General features: G+C 40.9%; 1 pseudogene; it reads right to left on the bottom strand.

The window, feature by feature from the left end:
* Window positions 1-426: 426 nt before the first annotated feature.
* The window catches only part of LOC118714570, a 35,016-nt pseudogene continuing 15,477 nt past the window's right edge, over window positions 427-19,965 (bottom strand).

Consider the following 19,965-nt stretch of genomic DNA (forward strand, 5'->3'; position numbering starts at 1 on the left):
TGAAAGAGTATTTGGCACAAGACAGGTATTGGCTGTCATCATAGTCTTCACTCTCTGTCCAGAGCTAGCCATGTCATGCTGTCTCTTCCCAGGCTCATGCTGATGTTCTTTCCTGTGTAGGAGCTAGTCCTCCCCACAAATACCATCCAAAGGATCTTATGAAACAAAATTTGATCACGTCACTTCCCTACTCAAAATTCATAGTAATTTTCCATTGGTCTTAAAATAAATTTCAAATTTCTGAACATGGCTTACAGGTCCTGTATGATCTGGCTGGGAACATTTCTTCCCTTCACCTCAAACCCTTACCTACGTGGTTCAAGTCTCAGCTTAAACATTCTTTAGAAAGATAGACTTTCTCCTCCCAAATCTAAGAATTCCCTATCCTCTTGTCTATAAAACTTGCCACTGGACCAATCATTATTATTATTTTTTTTTTACTTGTGAACATTTTCATGAATTTCCCTCCATGTGGCTTCAAGCTACCGGGACACAGGCCCCACCAACACCCTTCATCTTCTCCTCAGCTCTTCTGCTGAAGAACTTGGCCTTCACAATGACAGGCTGCTCTGGGAGCTTTCCCTTCCCCAGAACGTTGTAGTAGCCTGATGGCACCACATCAATGATAGGAGCAGCTCCAGTCTTGTTGGCAGCATTTACCCATGTCTGCTCACTGACCAGGGTCCGTTTATCAAGGTTGACAGTTGGGCAGGAGCTCTGGTTCTTCTTTATGTGGTAATGCCTCACACCAGCTTTCCCACAGTAACCTGGGTGATAATATTTGTCGAAGGTGATCCTGTGATGATGCAAGCCACCAGCATTACTGCACCCCCCAGGTGCTTCCTGTGCTTGCCGATGTGGCCATGGCCATGGCTCTCATGGCCCCTAAGTTTTCAGGTCTTTCTCAGTCTGGATGGTATATTCGTGGCCGAGCTGCAAGAGCCCAATCATTAATCTTTTTTATGTTTCTTGCTGCAGATCATGAACTCTGCTATCTTTTACATTTATTGTTTTATTATTATTACTTGAGGTCCGGTGCACTAGATTCATGTACATTAAAAGGGGATTGCCGCCAAGACCGGTTTGGCTCAATGGATAGAGCGTCGGCTTGGGGACTGAAGGATCCCAGGTTCGATTCCGGTCAAGGGCATGTACGTTGGTTGCGGGCATATCCCCAGTAGGGGGTGTGCAAGAGGCAGCTGATTGATGACTCTCTCTCATCGATGTTTCTAACTCTGTATCTCTCTCCCTTCCTCTCTGTACAAAATCAATAAAAATATATTTTAAAAGGGGATTGCCGAAACCAGTTTGGCTCAGTGGATAGAACATTGGCCTGTGGACTCAAAGGTCCCAGGTTCAATTCCGGTCAATGGCATGTATCTTGGTTGCGGGCACATTCCTAGTATGGGGTGTGCAGGAGGCAGCTGATCGATGTTTCTCTCGCATTGATGTTTCTAACTCTCTATCCTTCTCTCTTCCTCTCTGTAAAAAAAAATCAATAAAATATTTTTTAAAAATAAAAATAAAATAAAAGGGAGTTAGAGGAAATATTTTAATATTGCTATTTGCCCTTTCTCTATAATAGAAGTGTCAGAGATGAAAGAAAATTAGTAAAATGTACATGAAAATCTTCTTCCTGTCAGAGTCTGGGATGCTCAGCCCTCTCACCCAGCCCCGATCAGCAAGACCCCAGCAAGATAACCTACCAGTTGGAGTGACTGGCGGTCAGTGCATGTAATAGCAACTGGTCGATTGGTCAACCAATTGATTGGACACTTAGCATATTATGCTTTTATTATATAAGATTGCATCCACACTAGATTATGAAGTCTGGGAGAAGGGATTTCATTTGGTTCACTGCTAGATCCCAAGAACTAGAAGAGCATCTGGTATATAGACTGTGCTCAATAAATATTTTTGAATAAGTTAGATGTCTAGGCTATCATTTTCTCAACACACTTGTCAGGTTTTTAGGCAGCAGACTATATTGCAATTCATTTTGGAAATTGAACACTCAGCAAATCTTCTTAAAATAATATATAATTGTTCAGAAACTTCATCTTGAGAAATCTTGTAAGATCTTCTCAGATGACTTCTACACACTCCATCATCTCTACCATAATACATCTTTATGGAATTGGCTCCAGAGACCCTTCACCTTGAAGAAACCTTAGTTCTTCTTTTTATGGTAAGATTTTTACATTAGAAAACACTTTGGGCTATGTAACATGAAATAATGACCTTAATCACATTTGACAACCCTTTCTACTTAACATTATTTATGATAGTCAGACACATAGTAAATTAATGATAGATTTCACTTTAAATGGTCCTTCCCTTCTAATGCTTTTGCTACAATGACTTGCAATATGTAGTAGCCTTTGTTGGTTTTAGGAAGTAAAAAGAGAATTTCTTTCATTTTAGAGTGTTCTTTTTAAATATCTTTCCTTTGTATAAACAAAGGAGATTCAAAAGAGGCATGTGTCACTAATTTATTGTGAGTAAGCATTTATTTTTTCATATTAATGTTTGGGCATGTTTTGATCATCCAACCCTGTTCTCTTATTCTTCCCCTCTCTTTTCTCTCCCTTTTCTTGAGGGAAAAGAAAAGGGACCCATGGAAGGAAAAAAAGGATATAATATATACATATACACCTCAGAGGGAAGGTAGGGGAGGGTGGGGTAAGGGGGAGAGATCAACCAAAAGACTTGTATGCATGCATATAAACCTAACCAATGGACATGAACACCAGGGGGGTGAGGGCATGAGTGGAGAGGATTTAGGGAGGTTAATGGAGGGATGAGGACACATATGTAATACCTTAATCAATAAGGAAAAATTTTTTAAAGGATATAATCTATACATATACACATCCATGGGGGAGAGGGAGCTCACAACATGTGGAGAAAGAAAGGTCTACATACATGCATACATATTCTATTAATATATATGCATGATACATGTGTGTACATATATGTGCATATATACAAAAATATTTAGAATGTCCCAATATGTTTATTAATTAATTTCCAACATCGTCTTCATAAATGGGTAAAATTTCCATAAGTGCATATCTACGCTAATAAAAGAGAAATATGCAAATTGACCATACCTCCACAATGCCCACCAGCCAGTCAGGAGTGAATATGCAAACTAACCCAACAAATATGGTGGGTTAATTTGCATACGCAGGTGCAGAGCGAAGACTGAAGACGACTAAAGACTGAACACTGAAGACTAAAGAGGCTTGGCTTCTCCGCTACAGCTGGAGTGAAGGCCTGGGTCCCAGGTGCTGGAGGAAAACCAGTGCCAGCAGCCAGGGGAAGGAAGGCCCATTCTTGCATGAATCTTCATGCAATGGGCCTCTAATGATTATTTGACTGTATATATGTACACAAGTACATATTCATAATATGATACATATGTATGTTACCTAACATACATGCAGTATATACATATGTAAATAACACACATATTGATATATATGTCCTGTATGTGTGAATGAGTATATACAGGGTGGGGCAAAAGTAGGTTTACAGTTTACAGAAAAAAATAATACAAAAATAATAAAAATACAAGAATAAACTCTGTGTTTTGAGTACTCACAACTGTAAAATCTACTTTTGTCCCACCCTCTAAATATACAAATATGCATATAAATAGTAGAATGTGTGTGCATATAAATATATGTGCATATACGTAATGTAGGTGTATATTGCATATACCTAATGTGAATATATGTTCATATAAATCTATGGAAATTTTATCCATTTATGATATTAATAATCATGTTAGGATGTACTAAGTAGTAACAATAATGAACATGTTGAGATGTACTAAGTCCCTTACAAAACTACACCACCATACATATTACTTTGAATATTTTGTTTGTTTGAATTTTTAATGCTTAGTAATCCCCAGCTTTTTGGGAAATGTTGGTAACTTTTGATCTAAATTTAACACATTTCCTTTCTTCCAAAAGCTGGCATCTGAAACTAAAGTAAATAAATGCACTCTAGATTTGGGGGAAATTCCTGAGATAACCTGGAAACCCTGCCAACACCTGAGAATGTTACAAAGGCTCAGATGTCCTCATGAAAGCCATCTCGTGCTTTTTACGTTGTAAATGGCCCACTTATCCAGGACAGCCACCTTACAGCCACCATGCTGTCATTGTCCCAGAGAACAAGCCAAACTTCCAGCTGCAGTTCAGGCTCCCAGACTTACTCCTATTGCTAGAAGCCAGATATCGGATCCTCCTACCTCCTGATGCCTGAGGAAGTGCCTGTTGCTTTAAAAGGTTTATCCCCTGCCTTGGCTGGTTCAATCCCTGGCCCCTGTGGGGGGTCCATGCAGGAGGCAACTTATGGATGTGTGTCTCTTGTGATGTTTCTCTCTTCCCCCCTCCCTTTTTCTGTCTGAAAATCAAGGGGAAAAACATCCTCTGTGAGGATTAAAACAGAAAAATGGAACATCCCGATGACAATCCTACTCAGCAGCAGGGAGGTGGACTAGCCAGAGTTTCTGTGAAACAGCCCTGAGTTTCCACCAAGTTTTATTATTAATTAGCTATGCAATTCTGGGCACTTCACTTGCCTTCTCTGAGCCTCAGTTCCTCTCTGTCAACTAAGGAGTTTGGATTCAATTATCTCTAAAGTCCTTTTTAGGTCTACCTGTTCTATTCTAACTTTTAAGTTCCTTTAGTAAAGATGGAAACCCAACTGTCATTCTAGTCTCCAACCTATGTAGTAAAAAAATGTTTGATCAGTTTAATTAAAGTTAAGTATCTTTTGTGCTGAATATAGAATTAGGACTTTGGGAGATAACAGTAGATTCAACAGTAGTCAGTACTATGAAAAAAGAAAATCTTGAGGCTTACTCTCTCTCTACTAATGAAATCTTAACTGGAAAATATTACAGAATAGTTTACCTCACTTTAAGAGTTCTGGAAGCAACCAAAATTACTGTAACCTGGCATTCCTGGCACACTGTCATTGTTAGGTCATGCATACAAAAAAACGACAGGGGGAGACTGGATGGGGTGGATTATGGAAGACTCAGTTCTGCATTTATATACTTATATTTGACTTTCTAAACTATTGGCAGCCCTGAAAATGGCACCAGGTGTTAGACTGGTGGAGTCAGACAGGACCTCCGTTCAACCTAGTACTTGAGTTCTGGCTGAGAAAGAATTCAGAGCCAAGACTCAAACTATAAGAGAAAGTTTATTTTTTAAGTCACAGAGATAGAAGTGAGCTGTAGAAGGAATGGGCTCAGGAAACAAGTTACAGAGGTCAGAGAAAGGCCTTTGGAGCTTAGGAGAGAGGAAGGTAAAGGTAATGTGCCTGGGGGAAGGAAAAGGGGAGGAGAAAGGTGTGGGCTTTTATTTTTTATTTTTTTATTTTTTTAAATTTCTTTATTGATTAAGGTATCACATATTTGTCCTCAACCCCCCCATTCCAAAATGTAAGGCTTTTAAGGAAGGATCTCAATAAAATATTCATCAGCTTTCCAGGTATGTCCTTTCAGGGTTATGGTCTCCACTGATTGGCTGGAGCCAGGGCAGGGGGTCAGCCATGGCCATGGGGTCACTTGTCTGGTTTTGCTGCTTTTCTGGGCTTGGAGCTGAAACACAACTGAGGCCTAGATGGATTCCGTGCAGGACAGAACCTCATTGTCGAGGGGGCTTAATGCTTAAGGGTCCCTTGTTTGTTTCTCCTCTAATGGGGTATGACCCCCAGAACTAGCAACATACAAGGGAGAAAAGGTTAGGGGAGGGTCTGAACCACATGACCAGCAATATGAAAGGTCAGGGGATCTAAACCACATGACCAGCGATATGCTAGGGGAGGGATGGTTACCCTGGAGGCAAGGTCCTTGTTTTCTTCCTTGTTAGGCTCTCGGGGCTCTCCGCCCTGGTGACCTTCTTTCTATTCTTGACCCATCATCCCTGCTCTACTCAGACCTGCCTAACTGCCTGTCCCAATCATTCCATAAGGGACATATGCACAGGTGACCTAGGGTGACTCAGCCAGAAATCTGACACGTACGACCCTAGGTACTTAATTAATAATTCCACCGAGCATACATTACTCAGGAGACAAACATGCAATGCAATGCACGAATCACTCACGGTTTATTTACCAGAGTCCTGGTGGGTTCCAGAATCCTAGGCAGGCCATCTGGGGATCCGCACTGAAAGACACACACACACACACACACACACACACACACACACACACACACGGTTCACTGAGGACTTTGCAGCTGCAGCTCAGCTTGAGTTGAAGCCTCTCACGATGGCTCACAGTCCGTGGCTCAGGGTTCAGGGCTCACGGCTTGGGCAGAGCTTTGACTGGTGCAGGCAGGGTAAGTGGAGAGAGACCTTCTGTGGAGAAGCAGAGGGAGCATCTCTGATCTTCTGTGGAGCATGCTCTTTTTATGTATTTTCAGTGCTCAGATGTGTCTTCAGTGTGTCTTATCAGAGGGTCCCAGGAGCCTTGCTATCCGGTCTTACATATGGGGTATAGATTTCTTTATTTCCTACATATCACTCAAGGTTGCTTATCAATTTGTTTACATTCTATAATTTCAGATATCACATTTCAATTCCACACTTTAATACTTATTCAATATTGTATTTATCCTTATTACTAACTATAACACTGCCTCCCACAAAAGCATATGATATCTTTGAATTTTGGGGAAAAGATAAGTAAAACTAATGAAATAATAAGTAAAAATGAATGATAAATGAAACTAATTACCAAAGTGACTTTTGATCAAGCTGCTACAGGGTTTATGTAGCTCGAGTGAGAGCTGCCTCCTGCCATCCTGTGCCTCTTCTCCACTGTCCACTGAAGAAAAAAAAAAATCTTAAAGTGAGATCTAATTAAATGAAGGCGCTCGGGCTTGTCTCACTCTGCCAGGAAGAGAAGGAAAGCCGTAATTATTTTTTCGTGTCTTCTCTACATTCATTCTCGTGGACTCTTGCATCTCCAGGCAGCGAGTTGAGGAAATAACCATTCTCTTATTGGGGTGGGAAATAAGACAGGAGTTCTTGCTAGGAAAAGACCAGTCAGCAAGACAAACAAAGCATCATCAAAACCCACTGAGTAGTCTTTCAAAGAAAGCCTTAAACAAATTTGTTCTCTGCTACATCATTTTGTTGATTTTAATTAATTATTGGCAATTTGGTTTGCCACTAGCTATACTGAAAAAGGGAGGTGCAGAAGGAACTTATCCAAGTTAATATTGCTAATATGTCTATTACCAGGTCTAGGAGAAAAACTCGTTATCCCCAGTATCTGTTTTACCCACTTCCTGTACCAGGGCTGTTTGTGGACCTAATCCAGACTGCCACTGGTTCTTGGTAATAAAGTTTTATTGGAACATATCCACAAACATTCATCTATCTATTGTCTGTGGCTGCTTTCACACTGTAACAGTGGAGTGAAATAGTTGAGACAGAGGCCACATGGCTCATATAAATATAAAAATATATTAATCTGGCTCTTTACAGAAAGTTTGCCAACCATATCCTATAATAATAGAACACGCAATGTTAAGCTAGGCACGTGGCTGCCTGGAAAAGAGACTTCATTTCTCCACCTCCCTGTGGCCGGTAAGACATAAGTGGAAGTTGGGCACCACTTCACCTTGGGCCATGAGATAAGCTGAGCACAGAGGCCACGCACAGTTGTGCAGTGGAGTAGGGAGGGCCTGGTCCTGATGCCATGGACACTCTGCCCAGATTTCCAGACAAGAGAGAAATAAGTTCTTAGTTTGTGTTTTTTGTCTCTCACCACTAAATCTAATCCTAATATATTAGGCATGTCAGTTTATTTCAGAGAGGAAGGGAGAGAGAGAAACATCAATGATGTCAGAGGATCATGGATTGGCTGCCTCCTGCCCACCCCACACTGAGGATCAAGTCCACAACCTGAGCATGTGCCTCTGACCAGAATCTAACCTGTGACCGCCCCCAGTCCGCAGGCCAACGCTCTCTCCACTGAGCCAGACCTGCCAGGGCAGGGCATGTCTGTTTTTAGCATAAAGCATTGCTAAGCTAAAAAGATGGTGTGTTTTTTTAGTGTATCTTCCTTGAACAAAAACAAGTTTTTGCATCAAGTAAAAGAAAAAAGTGACTTCCAGACTGCTCAGCAAGGACATCCTATGGAGAGCGGATGTGATCCTTGTTTGTATCTAAAACTTTAGTTTTACAAGCTGTAATTTCTTATTTTATCATCCTCATCCGTAATTGGATGAGGACAGGATGTTATTTCTCATAATTATAAGAATGATTAAACAAAGTTGTGAAGCCCTAAGTAATTGCAAGTCAAAAGCAAAATTGAGCTCTTTCCTAACATGTCATCACAAATTAATAGGCATTTGGGCAGGGTGGGGGTGGGGGGAATTGGTGGTTAGGAATATATTGGCTACAATTGGACGTTTCCCTCTTGCTGTTATTTTTATTTTTTTATTTTTTGCTTTCATTGTTAAGTGGTAAAACCCATCCATTGCAACAGGCAAGAAACCTGTGCCTGGTAACACAGCAGGTGTGAAGCACATGTTTGCACAAAATGCCGTTTTATTAATTTAATTAGCACCTGGGATCCCAGGCTGGTGATGCCAGACCTATTAATAGAAGCTGAAGCCTGCATGTTACAAAATCTGCCTCCCCCACAACAAACCTCTCCCTGGTCTCATTCTCCCCCAGCTTCTTCATTCCTGCTGTCACCTATTTGCTTTACCAGTCTCTCTCTTGGGTAAAAAAAAAAAAAAAAAGGTGAAAATACAAGCCTTTCTAGAAATGTGGCAATTTATCCAAATATCTTGTTTTTATTGAATGAGAGAATGTTTGAGAATTAGAGAACAAACACTAAGTGATATAATTGCTTAATGCAGAATGGTAGAATCCAAGATAATGAAAGCTACTATTAAATTCACTTAGCCTCAGCTCCTGTGTCTGGAAAAGAAAACAGAGGCCCAGAAAAGTGAAGTGTTTTATCTGAAATTGTAGAAAAATCTGGACTAGAAAACAAATCCTTGACTTCTAACCCAAGAAATAGGCCACGGAGCTGATCCACCCAAGGGCAATCAGAAAGGTCTATCAATTTAGCAATTTTGCCAACGCAGGAATTTGAATTGCATTCTGCCAGGAAAAACTCTTAGAGGGGATGGCATTCACTTCAAGCACCAGCCCATCACCACACGTGGCTTTGTTATTTTCATCATGCAAATGAGTCCTCAGTAAAAACTATAACATGATTTTTAAATTTATTTTTATTGTGAAAAATTGCTCCTTCATTTAAAGTAATAGAAAGTCAGTTCATGCCCTAACTGGTTTGGCTCAGTGAATAAAGCGTCAGCCTGTGGACTGAAGGGACCCTGGTTCGATTCTGGTCAAGGGCACATACCTCAGTTGCAGGCTCCTCCCTGCCCTGGTCCTGGTCAGGGCTCCTGCAGAAGCAACCAATCGATGTGTTTCTCTCACATCAATAGTTCTCTCTGTTTTTCCCTCCCTCTTCCACTCTCTCTAAAAATCAATGGAAAATATCCTCAGGTGAGAATTTAAAAAAAAGAAGTCAGTTCAAACTGGCCCAGGCTAAAAATAAGGGGGAAATTATCCTATATAATAAAAGCCTAATGTGCAAATTGTCTCCCCAACCAGGAGTTAGACTGGAAGTTTGACCCAGGACAGGGCTGACTGGCCAACTGCCTTGGCCCCTTCCCCCCTCACCCGCTGGCCCCACCCAGACCAGCAGCAGCAGGCAGCTGGGGCAGGAAGGCCCTACCTGTGCACAAATTTCATGCATTGGGCCTTTAGTAGATTATAATTAAAATGTAACTGAAAAGTCTCTCTCTGATAGCATAGCTTCAGACAAAGCTCGATTTTGATGTTAAATAGTGTCATTAAGAATCTGTATCGCCCTGGCTGGGCAACTCAATTGGTTGTCCCATACTGAACAGTTGTGGGTTCGATTCCTGGTCAGGGTACATGCCTAGATTGCAGGTTTGATCCCAGGTCAGGACTCCAACTGATCAATGTTTCTCACACCTATGTTTTTCTCTCTTCCTTCCTCTCTTTCTAAAAAATCAATTAACATGTTCTTGGGTGAGGATTTTTTTTTTTTTAAGTTTAGAAAAAAACATAGGAGAAAATTTGCAGCACCTAGAGCTTGGTGAGGATTCTTAACACCAAAAGCATGATGCATGAGAGGAAAAGAAGATAAATTGTACATCATGGTAATGAAAACCTTTGCTCTGCGGAAGACCAGAGTAAGATGATATAAAGGCAAGTAGCCTAGAATCTAGTGCAGCAGGAATACAGGCAATAAGAATCATGTTGTTGAGGCCCAAGCAAAATACTATGAGAATGCAAAAAAAGAATGTGATTAATTTCAGCCAAGGGAATCTGGGAAGTTGGAGAGGTGATAACTGAACTGGGATTTGAAAGACAAGTAGGATTGCAACATTTGGTCCCAAGAGTAAGAACATCCAAGGCAGAATGAGCAAAAGCTCCAAGACAGGAAAGTGCAAGCATGTTTTTACAGTGAATAGCCAAGTACAGATTTCGCTGGATGGGAGGAGAGGAGAGGACGGGAGCCTGGAAAGGTGGGCTGAGGACAAATTGTGCAGCTGAGTGCAGTGCAGACGAACACAGCCCTGCTCCCAAATAGCTTACAACTAGAAAATGTTAAGTATGATAAGAGGTACCGAGAACCCTTGCAGGTGTGAACTCTGGGCATCCAGAAGAATGGCATCATTTGACCAGGGGCCATCATGCCAGATGCCCATCTGCCTGGGAGAAGGGGATGAGTGGGAGGGGAGGAAGGAGGGATGGTGCTGCCTCTCTTCTACCCGCTAACTTAGGAACAGGCTGAATACCTGTCTGCCTTTTGTCCCCATGGCAGTGTCTTTCTGGCTTCTTCCCACACTTTCAGACTGAGGCAGCACTGAAAAAAGCTCACCTGGAGCACTTCCTGTGGGATTGGGCCTGCTCTGGGCAAGGTAAGAGCCACGCCTACTTCCTGTGTCTAACCAAGTGCAGCATTTCAGCTACAGGGGGGAAAGTAGGTCAGTTAGCAAGTGGTAAATTCTTTTTTTTTTTTCTTCCTGTTTTTAAATCCTCACCCTTGGATATTTTCCCATTGATTTTTAGAGAGATTGGAAGAGAATGGGAGAGACAGAAAGAGATATACAAGACACAATGGTTGGTTACCTCCCACACTTGGTTGCCTCCCACATGTGCCCTCACCAGGGCCCAGATCTAGTCTGCAACAGATGTACTACTATGTGCCCTTGACTGGAATTAAAACTGGGACCCTTCAGTCCTAGGGCCAACGCTCTATCCACTGAGCCAAACTGGTTAGGGCGCAAATGGTAAATGTTTTATTCTATTTTTCAAAATTGTGGATATGCTAGGATTTTTTTTTTTAAATCACTTTATTTTGACAATCAGAGTTTTACCTCCATTCTTGAAATCTACTCACCTACAGGAAAATGTGTCTGGGGTGCAAAGAAAATTTTATTCCAAGAGGCATTATTGGTATGTTCAGAATATAAGTTTTTTGTTTGTTTGTTTGTTTTTGCACTATCCATATAGCATTTCCTAATTTAAAGGCAATTAAGTCAGCAATCTTCCAACAGCTAGGGAACTGGGTTGCTGGATATTAACCTCGTTCTAATCCTGGAGTAGAAGGTTAGAGTTTTGGAAGGAAGGAGGAAAGGGAAAAAGAAAAGTATCCTGGACAGAAGAGTGGAAAACGTGGTCTGGCTTCCAAATGGGAGGAAAGATTGAGTGTTTATTTTGGACATTTAGTAGCTGATTTCCTACCTGTTTTGTATCTCTTGCTCTCCTACAAGGTTATTGGAGTAGGTGGGTTGTAATTCTTGTTCCCATCATAGTATTTCCCACTTAACGGCTCAAGCTCACAGAAGCACACTTGAACGCTAATGACATCCATAGGAAAGTCAAAATCCTACTAATGGCCTTATCACCGTTGAGCTGAAGCAGTGGTTGTTGACACTGACCTAAGTTTCTGGGACATTATCAGCAAAAATAAAATGTAGCTCTCACTGTCCTATGAGAGCTTGGTTTCTGAACTCTTGCCAGGAGAGCTAGCCAGGTGCTCCCTACACAGGTTCCAAGTCTAAATTAAATACATGTTCTTAAAAAACAGTCAGAAAAATTATGCAATTCAAAAGAGGTCTCTTCACTTGCCATCCCACAGAAAAACTTAACGGGAGGAGAGTAATGTCATTTCCTCCTTAAAATGGGAGTGTGATATATTTTGGGTTATCTGTGCATCGAGAACTACAGCATGCAGTGCAGGCTCCCTTTGCATCTTTTCTTTTTATTTTTTATCCCAAAGTGAATATTGAGTCAAAAAGCAACTGACCTTACAGACAAAAAAAAAAAAAAAAAAAAAAAAATAGGCTCAAAAGTCATTGAAATTTCTTAAATTCTCTGTTCACATTATCTGAATACTATAGCTGTTCTTTCAAGTATATCATATAAACAAAAGGTGTTGATGGGCTACAAAATTTTCCTTGGCACAATGTAGTATGACCTGGAAAACACACTTCATTTTTCATGACTAGAATATCTTCTATGTATGCCAATAAAAACTTGGAATAATCCAAGATATACTTTATACATATTACATTACATACAAGAATATAAGAAGAATGGCTCAAAAAACTAAACCCTATTTTTTGGCAATCAAGAAAAAAACTTCAGGGTGAGAGGGAATTTCTCAGAGCATTTCGCCAAGTTCATGTAAAAACATCAGGACACTAAGAAGGTAGAGAATAGGCTGAAGCAATTTCATAGAAAAGACAAATGGGATCCGGGAGCTGGTAAATGATTTAGATTTCTTCAGGGAAAGACAAATGAAAGAGGACATTCCCTACAAAGGACATGACCAGGAGCCCCCAATCCAGGGAGATCCGCCTAGTTGTCAAATGTGGTTGCAACATAAAGTCTGAGAATGGAAACTGGGAAGGGAGATGGAGGTCATGCTGTGAAGATTATTAAATGTCTTCTTATGGAATGTGAATCCATTGAGAGTTTTCCATTAGGAGAGCTATGCAATGACGGTAATATACTAAATGCTTTCTACATGTCAAATAAACAACATGTAGTGTTCTAACTCCTTTCTTAAAGCCAACCTGTAAAGGGTGTACTATTCCCATGTAACAGGTGAAGAGATTGAGGCATAGACCCATGAAATAACTTGTACAAGGCCTCATTTATGGTGGAGCCAAGATTTAAACCTAGGACCTCTAGCTCCAGAGCCTATGCTGTCTTGCTTCGTGAGGCAGTTATTATGTGTTTTAGAAAGATAACTCCCTGGCCTATGGTGTGATGATGAGTTAGAGGAGAGGCTGGAGGCCGGGAGACCAGCCAGGAGGCCATTGCAGCAGTCCAAGGGAAAGCTGGTCCAGGGAGGCCTTGGATAGGGCTTCATGAACAGATGGATTTGGAAGAAAAGATGAAAAATACACAAGGCGTCTAACTTGAATGGTTGTGTGGATGGAGCTGCCAATATCAGAGATGGAAAACGAAGGATAAGATATGGGATGGGTCAGTTGGAGAAGAAAGAATAGTGGGCTTTGTTTGAGGCCAAATGATTTGAAATACGAAGGACGTGCATGTGGAGGGGTCTACAAACTGGTAGAAATCAGATCTGGATTGTGGGAGGGGTAGAGATGGAGGTGGATACTCTTAAAGATTGTGAAGCTTTAGCTTCAGAGCTGCTCCTATGAGGCAGCTCTTCTGAGCCCCTGGCAGTGCCCTACCTATAGATTCATGTCATCATAGTGTTTGTTAAAATTTCAAAAAGGTGGATGGTTGCAGCCATGATTAATAAAGACAATGGCTATTACCTCTTTCCACCCCAATTTCCCTTCACTCACCTTCCCCTCGGACCCAGTGGCATTGGAGAGTCCCACACATTTGGGGGAACCTGTTTAGGGGAAGCTGAGTTAGAAATGCATTGTAGTGTGGTATTAGTGGGATACGTCTGTGGTTTCTCTGCATAGTTAAGTTATTAGTAGTCATCCTAGTACAGAAATTTTCTTCAAGAACAACCATGCTCCAAATTCCATAAACTTAGCTGATTTACTGGATTGAGTTAGAGGTGATAATTTGATACAGTTGACAATTGAAGTGGTAGAAATAATAAGACTGTACAAAAAGAGAATGTATCAAAAAAGACTTCCAAGACCACTTAAGTGGTGGGTAGAAGAGAGCCAGATGAAGAAAAATATATCAGATAGGTTAGAAAAGCCATGACAGTATAAGAGTTTGGGAGCCAAAGGATGACTAATTTCAGAAAGAAGGGAAGACCGTAAGAATACCAAATGCATCCAACATCTACAGACAGCTTATACAACTAAATAAAAGGAAGATGAATGATCCAATTAAAAAATGGGCAATGGACCTAAATAGAATATTTTCAAAAGAAGACAGAAGGAAGGCCAAAAGGCACATGAAAACATGCTCAAAGTCACTAATTATCCGAGAAATGCAAATCAAAACAACAATGCGGTACCATCTCACACCTGTCAGAATGGCCAACATCAACAAATCAACAAACGACAAGTGTTGGCGAGGTTGTGGAGAAAAAGGAACCCTCGTGCACTGCTGGTGGGAATGCAGACTGGTGCAACCACTGTGGAGAACAGTGTGGAGTTTTCTCAAAAAACTGAAAATGGAACTCGCATTTGACCCAGTAATCCCACTCCTAGGAATATATCCCAAGAAACTAGAAACACCAATCAGAAAGGATATATGCATCCCTATGTTCATAGCAGCACAATCTACAATAGCCAGAATTTGGAAACAGCCTAGGTGCCCGTCAGCAGATGATTGGATCAAAAAACTTTGGTACATCTACACAATGGAATACTATGCTGCCATAAAAAAGGAGGAATTCTCATCATTTACAGCAACCTGGATGGAAATGGAGAACATCATGCTGAGTGAAATAAGCCAATCAATGAAAGAGAAATACCACATGACCTCACTCATTTATGGATAATAAAGAACATTATAAACTGATGAACCAAAAGATAGATATAGAGACAGTGGAGCAACGGGAGGACTGTCAAATTGCAGTGGGGAGGAGAGGGAGATCTGGGGGAGATAATAGATCAACCGAAGGACTTGTATACATGCATATAAGTACAACCAATGGACATAAAACTCTGGGGAGGGAGGGGGGGAAAATCAATAAAATATATATATTTTTAAAAAGAACACCAAATGAAAAAGAGAAATTGTTGAACTTAATAGGTCAGGAAAAAATGGGCTGAGGAGTTTCTAGGTGGTAAGAAACTTGAGGCAATGAGTGTAAGCCTTTTTTAAAAGAAGTATCAGGGTATCCTGCTCAGTGTTTGCAAATGTTAATTTTTAAAAATATATTTTTATTGATTTCAAAAAGGAAAAAAGAGAGGGAGAGGGGTAGAAACATCAATGATGATAGTGAAGCATTGATCGACTGCCTTCTACATGCTCCATACTAGGGATCAAGCCCACAATCCTGACATGTGCCCTTGACCAGAATTGAACCCAGGACCCTTCTGTCCACAGGCCAATGCTCTATTCACTGAGCCAAATTGGCTAGGGCTGCAAATGTTGATTTTATGTGTCAACTTGGTTGGGCCACAGTGCTCAATATTTGGTCAACTATTATTCTGGATGTTTCTGTGAGAGTATTTTCTGAACAATATTAACATGTAAGCCAGTGGACTGTGAATAAAGCAGGTTGTCCTCCATGATGTGGGTATGCCTCATCTAATCATTTGAAGGCCCAACTAGAATTATAATGACCTTCCCTAAAGCAAGAGGCTGTTTAGCAGGTGTGAGTAGAGGGGTGGAACTTTACATCAGACAGAGGAGCAGGAAAGGTTTCCCTAAAGAGATTGAGTTCAAGTTGGGCCATGAGGAATGGATTGCATTGGGTAAGCAGTGTTTAAGGAAGAGCAATTGATATGGAAGGTGTGGCTGGGTGAGGAAATGTGGAGCCCTTTTAGGCATTCACAGGAGTCTAGTTGGGATCTAGCTGGGTATGTACATCAGGTCTTTGAATAACACCATTTCATTCGAAGTCATTTTATTATAATGTTGATGAGGGGAAGAAATGAATTTCCAGTTGGGGCCACTATGTATGGAGTTTGTATGTACATCTCCCCGAATCTGCGGGTTTTCTCTGAGAGATCCATGTTTCTCCCACATCCCAGAAATGTTCTGACGAGGTGATTGGCATGTCTACATTTTCCCCATCTGAGAAGTGTGGGTGTGGGTGTATGTGAGTGACTCTGTGATGCCAGGGCATCCTGTCCAGAGTTGGGTCCTGCATGTGCCCTGAGCTGCCAAGACAGGCTCCAGCCACCCTTGACCCTGAAACTGGAGTAAGTGAGGTGAAAAAGAATTATCTTGTTTTTATTACTCTTTCTTAAATGTGTGCATAACTCACACTTACTTCAATGTTTAATGTTAGAAGTGTTTGGGGTTAGAAGCTGGTGATGTTTTTGTGACCAGAAATACGCTGCAGAAACTTAACTCTTGTTAGCCTACAGTAAGATTGGTTTCGTTGTATGTGGCTTCGCTCAAAGTTGCAATTTCCAAGAACTTATGGACAATGTTAAGCGAGAATTTACTGTATAAGAAACCAGAGGGAGACAAGTATGAGTGGACCTATGGAAGCCTAAGCTTAGAGGGTTTTTCAGTATTAGCTATGAAGTATTATCATTCTTTTGGTAGGAAACAGGGAATTATTAAAGATCTTTGAGCAGGAAAGTAGCCTGATGGGGTTTCATGATAAAAACAATCCAACTAATGTGTGAGTTGGGTTCCAACTGTTCATTCAGTGTACCCTGTGCCGGGTGTTATGAGAAATATGTAGAAATAGTAATAAAAGACACAGCCTCTGCATTGGAGAGTTCATAGTCTGCGAGGGAGTGGGAGACACAGAAGGGAACATTAGAATACAGTTCTGATAAACTCTTTCCAAAGAAGGAATACATAGTGAAAAAGAAGGGTACCCAATCCACATGAGGTATGGACTGTGACGGGTGGGGGAGGTCATAGAAGCTTCCTGGAAAAGGGGATTTTAGGACAGTTTTCTGGGACTCTGAATAATTTTCTCATACAGGCCAGGTTGAATCATTTGAAAATGAGTTGTAATTTCATGTGGTCCAGCATAATAGGATGTTACCGTGGTGTTCAGGTCCCCCAGGTCAGACCTCAAAAGCTTAATTCAGGAAAACCTTACAACAGTACTTTCTGTCATATGGGCCCCCAAATCAAGAGGCCGCCTACTTCTCAATATGCAAAATCTAAAGTTGGACAGATTCCATTTTTAAATTTCCTTTCCTCGTTCCCTTCTTTCGCTGACTGATCTGCTCCCAAGAACCTCTGACCCAAGGCCACCAGCCTGCCCTGGAGTTCAGCTCAGTGTTTCTCCCCAGCTTTCAGTTCTTTGAGTGTTACTGGTTTGTGTTAGAAAGCAGGCATCCTGATGAGAGAATGCTGATGTGTGAATAATTCTCAAGCCCTGTTTTTCTCCCAGAGCTATTTGGGTTTTCAAGAGAAAATACTAGGTTTCACAACTCATGTTTAAGTCTTTTATACATTTTGAGTTTATTCTTGTGTAAGTTGATAGTCTAGTTTCATTTTTTTGAATGTACCTGTGTTGGGGAACACAAGAGACTTGGCTGGAAAGTTGTAAGGAGGACATTCTGATAAAAGGGACGTGTGTGGAATGCTGCTTGCCCTGTTTATTGGAATTTCGACTTAAGGGAGATTTAGGGGAGCGAGAAGGCAGTGCCCCTAATTATTCCTTGATCTTTCCAAACAAGCCTGTATATATGTGTTTACTAGAATCCTTATGCTTAATCCCTGGATGCCCTTGCCTTCAGGACAATGTAAACATGTGTCCTCCTAAGGTTACTCACCCTACTGATGGTATCTAAAGGTAAATATTCCAATAAAGGCCTAAATAGAGGCAAGCGATAGAGGCTGCTTGGCTGCTGTCAATCAGGCCATCCCTTGGCCCTCTCCCCTACAGTCAAACTGTGTCAAACTGTGTTGGAGCAATCTGTTTATCAGTTGTTCAAGGGTTTCTGGTCAGCCCTAGCATACCTGTCCAATTTTCCCAACACCATTTAATGAAAAAATTATCTTTACTCCATTGTATGCTCTTGCCTCCTTCTTTGTCAAATATTACTTGAAATATATGCTTGGGTCCATGTATGGGTTCTCTGTTCTATCCCATTGATCTATATGCCTGTTCTTGTGCCAGAGCCAGGTAGTTCTGATTACAGTGACTTTGTAGTACAGCTTGATATCTGGTAGTGTGATCCCTCCAACTTTGTTCTTCTTTCTCAAGATTGCTGCAGTTATTTGGGGTCTTTGCTGGTTCCATATGAACTTTTGGAGTATTTATTTTAGATCTGTGAAAATATGCCATTGGTAATTTAATAAGGATGGCATTGAATCTATGGATTGCTTTGTGTAGTATGGACATTTTAAATGATGTTAATTCAATCAATCATGAACACGGTATATTCTTCCACTTGTTTATATCTTCCTTTATCTCTTTTTTCAGCATTCTGTAATTTTCTGAATACAGGTCTTTTACCTCCTTGGTTAAATTTATTTTTAAGTATCTTAATTTTGTTGTTGTTGTTGCAGTGGTAAACAGGATTGCTTTTTCTTTTTCTTTTTTTAATTTCTCTTTCTGAGAGTTCATTATTGTGTATAAAAATGGCATCTATTTCTGAGTGCTAATTTTGTATACTGCTACATTGCCGAATTCATTTATTAAATCTAGTGGTTTTTTGATGGAGTCTTTAGGGTTTTATATGTACAATATCACGTTATCTGTGAATAATAACAGTTTTCTTCCTCCTTTCCAATTTGGATGCCTTTTAATTTTTCTTCTTGTCTGATGGCTGTGGCTAGGACTTCCCGTATTATCTATAATAATAAAAGCATAACATGCTAATTAGACCAAATGCCCTTCTGGATGACCTTTCGGATAAAGCCAAGGATCTGAGGGAAGCCCGAGTCCTGGGTGCCTGCCAGCGGCCAGAGTAGGGGTGTCGAACTCAATCAGAGAAGGGGCCAAAATCTAAAATCCAGCCTAAATCGCGGGGCGAATGGTTTACTGAACAGTCATAAACTGTCATTGTGATGGAAACGCAGCGGAGTGCAGTGATGACAGCACGGTGCGGGCCACATTGCAAGGCCTGGCGGGACGGATTTGGCCCGCGGGCCTTGTGTTTGACACATGTGGGCCAGAGGGAAGCTGGGTTCCAGGTGCCAGAGGGAAACCAATGCCGGCAGCAGGGGGAAGGCAGGCCTACTCTTCTACGAATTTTGTGCATGGGGCCTCTAGTGTTGAATAAAAGTGGTGAAAGTGGGCATCCCTGTCTTGTTCTTGCTCTTAGGGGAAATGGTTTTAGTTTTAGCCCATTGAATATGATGTTGGCTATAGGTTTGTCATATATAGCCTTATTATGTTGAGGCATGATCCCTCTATTATTACTTTGCTAAGAGCTTTTATCAAAACTGGGCGTTGGATTTTGCCAAATGCTTTTTCTGTGTCTACTAATATAATCACGTGATTTTTGTCTTTTAAATCGTGTGTGTGATGTATCACATTTATTGATTTGCAAATATTGTACCAGCCTTGCATCCCTGGAATAAATTCCACTTAGTCGTGGAATCTTTTATGTTTTGCTGGATCCAATTTGCTAATATTTTGTTGAGGATTTTATCATCTATGTTCATCAGAGATATTGGCCTATAATTCTCTTTTTTTTTTGTAGTGTCTTTATCTGGTTTTGGAATTAGGGTAATGTTGGCCTCATAAAAAGAGGGAAAGGTTGAAAGAGTTCCTTCCTCTTGGATTTTTTGGGATAGTTTTAGGAGGATAGGCATTATTTCT

This window comes from Pipistrellus kuhlii, unplaced genomic scaffold, assembly GCF_014108245.1.
Source record: "Pipistrellus kuhlii isolate mPipKuh1 unplaced genomic scaffold, mPipKuh1.p scaffold_m20_p_10, whole genome shotgun sequence".
Lineage (NCBI taxonomy): Eukaryota > Metazoa > Chordata > Mammalia > Chiroptera > Vespertilionidae > Pipistrellus > Pipistrellus kuhlii.